This window comes from Stenella coeruleoalba, assembly GCF_951394435.1.
Source record: "Stenella coeruleoalba genome assembly, chromosome: 20".
Classification (NCBI taxonomy): domain Eukaryota; kingdom Metazoa; phylum Chordata; class Mammalia; order Artiodactyla; family Delphinidae; genus Stenella; species Stenella coeruleoalba.
The window spans coordinates 57,171,635-57,182,334 of NC_137166.1; the positions used below are offsets into that span (position 1 = coordinate 57,171,635).

A 10,700-nucleotide genomic window follows, 5' to 3' on the forward strand; every position below is an offset into this window, starting at 1 on the left:
TCCCTGACTTATCCTCCCAAGCCCTGTACGTGAAAGCATTGTGATGTTAATACTAATGACAGTAATAATAATCGTTCTTATTTACTGAGCATGAACTATGAGATAGGCACTTTTTATGTAAATAACCACGAGGGACTTAGTATTTCCCATTCTAGTCACAGTAGAGCCATGGTTCTTAAACTTGAATGAGCGGTACCAGGATTCCTGAAAACAGAGTGCTGAGCCCCGTCCCCAGGGTTTCTGATTCTCTAGGTCTGGGTAAGGCCCCAGAGCTTGCATTGCTAACAGGTTCCCAGGTCCTGCGGTGGCACGATTAGGGAGGGCGGGGCATTAGCCCCAGGCCTACGGAAATCTGGGCACTTTTCTTTAAAAGGAAGCGAAGCCCCGCCCCACCCCGTATGAGGATTCCTGGAGCTAAATTATTTCCCAGTCTCTTCCCGCGGTGCCGCTGGGCCGTCGCCATGGAGAAGGGAAATGGCGCACGCGCGTGGGCACAGGCTGGGCGTTAACTACGTAACCCAAAAGTGGATGCCACCGGCGCTACCGCCCCCAGCCCTAAGCCAATCACGACCTAGGAGGGGGGCGTTTCCTTCGGCTTCGGGGCGGGACTTCCGGCCTCGCTGCAGGAGAACATCCGTCCGTGAGCCGGTGCTGGTTGGACGGCGGCCACGTGGACTCGAGCGTTGCACTGGGGCCGCATCTCTAGGGCAGGACGGGGAAGGAGAGCGAGGTGCCGGGGGCTATCTCCGCACCTTGTCCGAGCCGTGACGCCCCCAGCCCCGGCTCCTTCACTGTGACACTGTGTCCCCGTCCGTGGGACAGGCGACTTCGCGCCTCGTGTTTGCCAGGCCCTGCCGGGACCTCACGGTTTCCCGGGTCTTCTCACGCGCTCCGTTGACAGGCCCCCGAAGGCGGCGGCCTGGGCCTTTCGAGCGTTTGACATTTCATAGCGAGATTCGGAGTGTGACACGCAGCCCGAGGTGACTCCGCCCTGGTCTCCCGCCTCTCAGGGCCCCATTCAGCCCACTGGGTCCTTTGGCGGTGGCAGGTGCAGCAGCACTGATGAATCCAGCGCAGGTGAGTGGAGGGTCACCCAGGGCCACACCCTCATGGTCCCCGCCCCTTGCGATAGCTGATGGTGTCCTGGGACTCTGCCTTTTCTTCTCCCAGTTCTTGGTCGTGGAGTCTCTGGAGGGAGTCACTTGTGGCGCAGGGTACTGAATTCAGACCAAGGATTTTATGCATAGTTTCCTGTACTGGCAACCAAGGGAGTAAATATCAGAACGGTGTCCTAGTGCATGTGCAAATACTCGGTGAGACTGAGTTGGGAGTGATCAGGGAACAGAGCAGCCGGGCAGAAGTCAGGCCTGGAATGGCAGCCCGAGGAGCTAGACCTCCCTTCTGAAAGTTTGGACAGAAGGTGGAGGTGATTTAACACATAATTCATTGGAAAGCTTTCCTCTGGCTGCACAGTGGAGACTGTGGAAGTGAGGAGGAGGCAGGGAGACCGGGGAGGAGGGTGAACAGACAGCCTTAAGGCCCAAGTCCTGGGGGCTTGTGGGGGAAGGCTGAGCCTAAGTGTAGTTGTGCCTCGGGGGTAGGCTCTGGATGACACCAGGAGGACTGGCTGACAGGAGAGTGTTTGAGGTCTGTCATGCCATACTCAGCTGAGATAGTATTTTGTCTGCCCGCGTGCCTGGTTTTGCTCTGGGCTGGACACAGTAATCAGAGGGACATGAGGGGAGAGCAGGCACTAGTGGTGCCAAGCCTGGCATCGCCTCTGAGCTGGGAGGCCGGGGAGGAGAGGGACGGGGTGGGGGGATTAGGTGAGTGGGTAGACTGGGGAGTCCTGTTGTCCGTGAGCTCAACTGTCCCCATCGTGGCAGGGCTGTGTGACCTTCGAGGATGTGTTCGTGTACTTCTCCCGGGAGGAGTGGGAGCTCCTTGAGGAAGCTCAGAGACTCCTGTACCGTGATGTGATGCTGGAGAACTTTGCACTTGTGTCATCACTGGGTAAGTCTCTGTTTTAGTTATGTGTTGCTACATGGCAAATTACTCCAAAGCTAAGTGCATTGGAAAGACAAACGTTTATCTCACAGTTGGTTTTGGTCAGGAATCAGGCATATCCTGCTTGGATACCCCTAGCTCAGGGTCTTTCATGACCTTGCTGGCAAGCTGCCCAGGGCTGCCATCTGATCTGAAAGCTCACCTGGTTAGACTAGTCATTTCCTCGTTGGCTGCTGGCCAGAACCCTCCCACAGTTTCTTGCCATGTTGTCTTCTCCATAAGCAGGTCACAACAAGGCAGCTGATAGCCATGATAATGAGCAAGAAACAGCATCCAAGATGGAAACTGGTATTTTTATCACCTAATCTCGCAAGTGCCATCTCATCGTTTTTGCCATATTCTATTCATTAGAAAGTAATTTTTAGGTCCAGCCAACACTCAGCAGGAGGGAGTTAACAAGGACATGATTCCCAGTTTCCTGGGCTGGTTTTTGTTCTTCTCAAGGGGCAGTTCTGTCTCACAGTTCTGTCACGGCACGGCTTCTTTCCTTGGTTCCCTGGGGTAAGTAGTGTGAGTATCAGGGCTGGGTGATGTGCACCACCAACCTGTACTGCCCCAAAGCTTTGAGATGAAGAATTTGGGGGTGAAAAGTCTTGCAGTCTTCCCCTCTGCCCCAGAGATTCCAGATGGCCTGGCCGCTCCTTGGCTAGGTGTCTGTCCAAATCCCTGGCCCAAGTTCTGCCTCCTTCCTCTAATTTTCCAAGGTCTGACATGGAATTGCAGGCACTGATATTGTTACTCCTTGTGGTGAACACTGAGCTCTTCCTGTAAGCCCTCTTCCAAGATTCTTTTTTTAGTATTTAATTATCTTCTCTGCGGAGAGTGTCTCCCTGGGTCAGTGCTGACCACTCACCAGCTCTTCCTTCCCATCAGGACTTGCGGTTTCCAGGTCTCATGGAGCCACCCAGCTGGAGCCAGAGGGGAACCCAGGGTGCCTGAGAAGGTAGACGTGGCTCCAGTCACAGCAGAGAAGACCTGGAGGAGGCCTAGGCCTGGTGAGCAGAAGATGCGGGAATCAGGGCTGGCTTCACTTTATTTTATTTTATTATTTATTTATTTATATTTTTAGAAATTTATTTATTTTATTTATTTATTTTTGGCTGTGTTGGGTTCGTTGCTGCGGCGAGCAGGGGCTACTCTTCCTTGCGGTGCATGGGCTTCTCCTTGCAGTGGCTTCTCTTGCTGTGGAGCACGGACTTCAGTAGTTGCAGCACGTGGGCTCAGTAGCTGTGACTCGTGGGCTCTAGAGTGCAGGCTCAGTACTTGTAGTGCACAGGCTTAGTTGCTCCGCGGCATGTGGGATCTTCCCGGACCAGGGCTCAAACCTGTGTCCCCTTCACTGGCAGGCAGATTCTTAACCACTGTGCCACCAGGGAAGCCCAGGGCTGGCTTCACTTTATACCAGCACTTTGTGCCATGTCTACTAGTGTTTAGGTGGCAACACCAGTGGCGAAACTTATCCCACTTTTCCTTCCCCAATTTTGATGCCTTGCTCATTTGTCACTTTTACTCTGACCTTAGGTACCTGTTAGTCCCACCCCCCTTTCTAGTCGCACATCTTATCTGCTCTTCTCTTGCTGCTCCATGCGGAACTCTACAGCACTGGGTTTCTTTTAACGTGTCACGAGATGTGCACATATCCTTAAATTTTCCTTGAACACTAAATGTTCTATCTGGCCAGATTTTTCTGGTCCTGGCTAGACCCTTTTTCATAGCACTCACCTGTCACAAGGAACCAGGAGCCTTGCTGGGAGATCATTTGCAAAGTGTCATTCAGAGAGCATGCCTCTCTTGCTCACACTGTATCCCATCCTGGTATCCTCTCCTGCAAGGTTTCCTTCATTCTTTTTTTTTTTTCTTTTTTGCGGTACGTGGGCCTCTCACTGTTGTGGCCTCTCCCGTTGCAGAGCACAGGCTCTGGACGCGCAGGCCCAGCGGCCATGGCTCACGGGTCCAGCTGCTCCGCGGCATGTGGGATCTTCCTGGACTGGGACACGAACCCGTGTCCCCTGCATCGGCAGGTGGACTCTCAGCCACTGCGCCACCAGGAAAACCTGTCCTTCATTCTTTAAGCTTTAGAGGCCCACAGCACACAGCAGCCTTTCCTCATCCTGATTCTGGGTCCCCTATGATGCCCATAGTCTCATAGACTAGTTGCCAGTTGTATCAGACACATATTTGTTACTGGATGCCATTTGCTACCAACTGAACATAGACTTCACCAGCATTCATCTTTTTTCAGGTTGTTGGCATGGAGTGGAGGATGTGGCTGCACCTTCTGAGCAGGGAGTTTCTGTGAGAGTGTCACACATGAGAACTCCCAAGGCAGATCCTTCCACCCGAAAGGCTCACCCCTGTGACATGTGTGGCCCAGTCTTGAAAGACATTTTTGCACCTGGCTGAGCCACAGGGAACACCATCTGGGCAGCACTCGTACTCCCAACATGTGAATCATGGAGGAGAGACTTTTTGTATAGTTTAAACCTTGACTGGATGCAGAAGCAGTGGAGTGGAGTCTTCAGAAGAGAAAATCCAGGCCTCGTTTGTGAAGTGCTGCAGATCCAGTGTATCAGAGAAGGCCTTCACTTGCAGGGAGGGTCAGAAGAACTTCTTGGCCAGCACCTGACCCCTCACAGTGGGGAGAAGCCACACCGGAGTGTTGGGAGCTTATTCTCTGCTTTTCTCACTAATAGGCCCTTTTGGGTATTGGATTCCCGTTAGGCCAAAAGGCACAACCTCAGGCCATAAAGCTTCTTAGCTGCCCTCATGGAGGGAATGTTGCTCCAGGGTCATTTGATTCTTTAACTCTCTGTTGGGGGCAAACCAGGAAACAGTGGGGGCCATTAGAACTGCAGGAAGAACCCAGGGACCGTTTCCCACAAGGAGAGTTTTCTCCGGAGGATGAGCTCTGAACACAATGGTGTGAGGACAGATGATAATCTGCACTCAGGAGTTTTACTAGAGCAATCCTCCGGGAGATGCTTTTCATGAACAGAACTCAACATGGACCAGGTAAAGCTTCCATGATCTACGCAGGGAAGAATCTCTGCAAGTGGAAGAAATGTGGGAAATGGTTTAACAAACGTTGACGTGCCTTTCTCAAGAGGGCAGACCTCGGTCAACTCATGAGGATTTATGCTTAGCAGAACCACATGACTGCTTCCACTGTGGGAAGGCCTTCAACTGCAGGTCAGAGCTCATGCAGCTATCAACAGATTCACACTGAGGAGAAGCCTTATGAATGCAAAGAATGTGGGAAAATCTCTTGTGTCATGTCTGTTTTTGTCCCAAATAATATTTCCCACTCCAGAAAAAGTCACTTCGAATGCAAAGTATGCGGGTAAACCCTTTTTGACAGCTGTTTTATTCACTCATCATGTGAGGGTTCTCACAGGAGAGGATCCCTGAGTGCAATGAATGTGGAAAGGCCTTCATTCACCCTTTTCTATCTGGCCTAATAGGATCCACAATGGACAGAAACCCTTTGAGTGTAAGAATATCAGAGAGTCTTTCACAACAGCTCTTCCCTGACTCAACACATGAAGCATCACACTGAGGAGAAACCCCATGAATATAGTGAATGTGGACAGTCCTTCAGCCTTCGTTCATCCTTCACCAAGCCTCGAAGTATTCATTCTGGGGAGAAACCATATGAGTGTAAGAGATGGGGGAAAGCCTTTCACAAGTGGACTTATTGTGATATCAGAGAACTCATACTGGGGAAAGACCTTTCGAATGTAACTCCTAAGGAAAATCATCTGACCAGAGGAAACGTCTTACTCTGAGAAATTATACCAAAGAGAAACCATGTAAGTGTCATTGCTGTGAGAAAATCTTCTGAGGCCAATCATCACTTATTGTCATCTAAAGAGTCATACTGGAAATGGACCCATCCTAGGACTTTGCACCTGAGAATTTACAAAGAAGAGAGAACCAGTGACTATTGTGCAATTTCAAAAATCTTCAGCTATAGCTCTACCCTTAGTATACACTGAAAAAGCAACCACAGGAATATTTAAAAGACAAAAACAAGGGAGGAAGAAGAAAAGAAGTAGATGTAACAGGAAAAGAAATATATTTATGACTTCTTTCCAGTTTTCCTGACAAACTTGTGACAATTTATTGGTTGTTTTTTGTTGTTATTGGGTGGCAGGGGAGGAGCAGTGTTTGAGAGGTAAACACCTAAATTACTACATATGCACTGTCTGCCATGCCATGCCAGGAGAGCTGGAGAGCTGGACACTTGAGAACAGCCCTGCAAATATTTATTTGTTGCAAAATATTGTCTTATGTGAAGCCTTGAATTATGAAGCATTTAAAACTGAAAAGAAATTAGGATACTAAGAATGTTGTTTAAAATTAGATCTAAGGAGATAAGGACACACTTATGAATGGGTACATTTTAGTGTACTGCTTAAAACCATTTAAGGCTTCATTTTCATTTTTTAATTTATTCATTAATTATTGAGATATAATTGACATAACGGTGTGTAAGTTTAAGAATGTACAACATATTTAATTCGATACATTTATATTGCAGTATGAGTGCCATTGTAGCCTTAGCCTCTGTTGTGCCACAGAAGTATCATTTCTTCTAGTGGTGGGAACAAATAAGATCTTGTCTCTTGGCAAGTTTAATGTTTATAATGCTGTTTTGTTGTCTGTAATCCTGTACTTTATATTACATCTCCAGGAATTATTAGTTGTAAGTAGGTACCCTTAAACATCATCACCTCTCCCATCCCCTCACCCACCTCCAGCCTTTGGTAAACGTCATTCTACTGTTTTCCAGTTCAGTTTTTGGTTTTGTTTTGTCTTTTTAGATTCCACATATAAGGGATATTGTACGGTATTTGTCTTTCTCTGTCTGACATATCTCACTTAGCATAACATCTTCAAGGTCCATCTGTGTTGTCGAAAATGGCAGAATTTCCTTTTTTCTCAAGGCTGAGTAGTAGTATTCCATTGTAGGTATATATACATTTTTATCCATTCATCCATTGATGGACACTTAGGTTGTTTCCATATCCCGGCTATTGTGAACTACAATAAACATGGAAGTGCATATATCTCTTTAAAAACCTGTTTTTATTTCCTTCAGAGTTTGGAGTTGGGATTGATTGGGGTTGCAGCCTGTCTCCACCATGCCTATCCCCAACCACATGACCTTGGTCTTGTCACTTATCCTCGGGGTTCAGTGTTCTTGTGTGTAAAATGGGAAGATGGACATTGAACTAAAGCTTAGGAAGCAAATTAGAAAGAAGGAAGAGCTTGATGTGGAGACCCCTGAATGATGCAGGACCCCCAGGCAGGGTTGGAGTCGCAGAAGAACATCTCCAGCAAAGGTAACAGGTGTCAACACAGACTGACAAGAGCATTGTCTGGTGCAGGAACCAGTTGACAGTCACTGCAGCCGTAGAGGGGAGAGGGGTGGGCAGTGAAAGCAGGGCAGGGAGAGATGAGTTGGGTTGTACTCGTGCAGTTTGAGATGCGTGTCAGACATCTAAGAGGAAAGGTCGATCTAGTTGGATGTGCAGTCTGGAGTTTGGGGGTCATTCGGGTCTGCAGATATGTGGTGCTAGTGCGTCCAGCACCAGGAACGTGTCTGACACCTGTGGTGGAGCAGTGAGGTTTATTGGTGTGCTGCAGTGTGGGTTACCACACCGTGGGAAATGTGGGGCCCTCAGTATGAAGGTGTTAGGACATTTTCTAGGCTCTGGGCTTGTGTTCAGTGATTTGGAGAAGAGTTTAAGGAAATGGAGCTTTGGTCTGAACTGGATGCTGTCAGGAAACGGAGTTGGTTTTATGATCAGATATCCTGAAATTTGTTATTTACAAGGCAGGGGAAGGCAGCGGCACTAAAGCAGCAGCTACTGGAAGATGCAGCTGTCACTCATGTTACCCAGGAGAGGGGGCTATCTGCTTGTTTGCACAGGACTCTGGTTGTCTTTGCTCAGATATGATGATAGGGTGGTTTTGTCATTGTCTCATTTCATCATGGTCACTGAGTGGCCCTGACTGATGTTGGTGTTCTGTGAACTTGTTTATATTGTAAAAAATAGTAAATAAAAACCTAGGTTAAATAGAGTCAGGAGGGAATTCCCTGGCGGTCCAGTGGTTAAGACTCGGCGATTTCACTGCCAGGGCCCAGGTTCCATCTCTGGTCTGAGAACTAAGATCTCACAAGCCATGTGGCACAGCCAAAAAAATAATAATAATAAAATAAAACATTAAAAAAAAAAAGGAGGCCAGCAGGGGAGACTCTCACACCCTGCAACTGACAGCAGAGCTCAACAGGAAGAAGAAAGACTCCTCCTCTTTCTTGGCAAGGACTCAGCCAGTGAATAGCCCTCGACTCTTTCTTTACTACAGCCCTCTTAATTTACTTTTTACCTCTATAAAAGTGTTCTACCTTTGCTGTGCAGGTCCTTGCCTGGTGGCTCACCATGGTTGCAGACTCCGAGTTACAATTCTCAGCTGACCCTGAGTAAGCCAATCTTTGCTGGAGCAATATATGGCAGTCTTTCTTTTAGGTGAACAATATTCAACAGGAGAAACCCAGAGTTCAGAGGTGAGTGCCAGACCAGCAGCCTGGCCCCCAGGATCCCCCTGAACTCTGCTTTCCCCCTTCCAGTCATAACCCCTTCCATGGCATATAATTTAAACCTGTAATACAGATCAGCACCACACACAGAGTTCTAGGCAGAGGGAACATCCTGTGCAGTGATGGGGGTGTGGGAGTGATCCTGGGGCACTTGAGAAATTGAAAGTTCAGTGTAGGGAACTCTGAGGCCAGGGCCTGGGGACTGGTCAGAGAGGCCTCTCAGAACAGGTGAATTCTGAGTTGGGACAAGCTGAGGGCACAGATATCCCAGCAGACACCCTGTTCCAGGAGTGCCCAACTGCTTGCAGAGCCTGAGTGGCACTAAGAGGTCCCCTTATGGTGACTGGGCTAGGGCAGAACAAGGGACATGGGGTCAGCATAGGCACCTAGAGGGAGGCACACGCAGGGCACACCCAGACATGCCGTGGGACATGTATAGACCAGGAGTGGACTCTACAGGACCATCACACATAGGACTCCCCAAAAATGAATCGGCAGATGTGCACAGACACATATGTAGGACACAAAATCCTATGCAGATGCACACACAAATTCCCACCAGGACACAAACAGAATAGAGAGGATATATTTATATTAACTAAAGACACACACATGAAAACAGACATAGACACCCAGACACGTGTGCACACAAATCCCATACATACCAAGAACGGTGCTCACAGGGACATCATGGGCAAAAGGCAGATGCACCCATTGGCACAAACATGTACGTGCAGACACGGGCACAGGCATGCAGAAAGAGTATGGAGACACAGAGAAAGAAACTCCTAGACACACAGAAAGACTACACAGGAGATCACAGGGACAGCGGAAACAGGTACATTGAGAGAGGGCTCCATGTACAGAGCCAAAGGTAGACACCTTTGCACAGCCATGTTGACAGAAGCAGATGTACAAATGGTCATACATAAATAGGTATAGCCATCCAGAGAGACACACAAGAGCTCACTCGGTCACATACACAATTATACAGGCGTTCCCAAATGCAGATAATCAGATCTGTACACATAGGAATGTGATAATAAATGTTTAACACCTGCTCTTAAGAAGAAAGTGCACACAGATTACATAAATTCATTACAAACTTTACAGACATAAAGGATGCATAGCACACAATTTACAAATGATGATAATATATCCAACAGTCTCTACTGTAAATTCCACATGCCAATTAATTCTCACAGTGCTTTCATTAATTTCAGTTTTAACTCTTATGTGTCAAGATTACCATTAAATTTCAACATATGTATATATTATAACCAAGCAACTCCAATTCTAAGCGTATACCCATTAGAAATTAGGGCATTTTTTTTCTCCAAAATATATATACATGAAGGTTTATAACAACTTTATTGATAACAGCCAAGAGGTTGAAACAACTCACTCAACCATAAATGGGAACATGCTTAAACAAATTATGATCTGGTCACATGAATGAGGGTGTAAGAGTGTAGAATGTAGAAGATGAATAAAAAATGGGTGTCTGGTGATCAAATCAAGGATTGTGCTAGAAACTGGCTAGTCATTCACCAATACTGTTTTCTCCTCCTGGACACCTAAGAGGACAGTCATGTCCCAGCTTCCCTTATTTAATTTGGGACCATGCAAATAAATTTTGGCCAATGGAAATGGGCAAGAGTGATTGTGAATAATGTGTCTTCAGTTTATCTTCTTATTTATGTTCCTTCCTGGGGTTGCCTCTTTGGACCTCACTGTTTCCAGTTTTCACACCTCCCCACGAATTATTGCTCCTTTGGGAGCTGAAGAGAAGGAGGACCAGACCTGGTGACCTTGAGCCACTAGATATCAGACTGGACCATGTCATGATCATACATTTGTACCTAGGTCTGCCTGCCCTGAGAGTTAGAGGGGAAGGCAGGAGGAGTTTGAGTCTTTGTTCTTGTGAATTAGACATGAACTATGATGTCATCTTATGAAGTATACCATGATATGAAACTGTGTTAACTCCACTGCCCACTTAAGCCTAAGAGCAATTAGTCTTCATAGT

At 47.5% G+C, this 10,700-nt stretch overlaps 1 long non-coding RNA gene across 1 annotated transcript; it reads left to right on the forward strand.

The window, feature by feature from the left end:
- Positions 1–633: 633 nt before the first annotated feature.
- LOC307178314 lies at positions 634–2,991 on the forward strand. Its single transcript, XR_013825172.1, has 3 exons — positions 634–1,077; positions 1,887–2,013; positions 2,941–2,991. It is a non-coding gene; the product is annotated as an uncharacterized lncRNA (long non-coding RNA).
- The last annotated feature ends 7,709 nt before the right edge of the window (positions 2,992–10,700 follow it).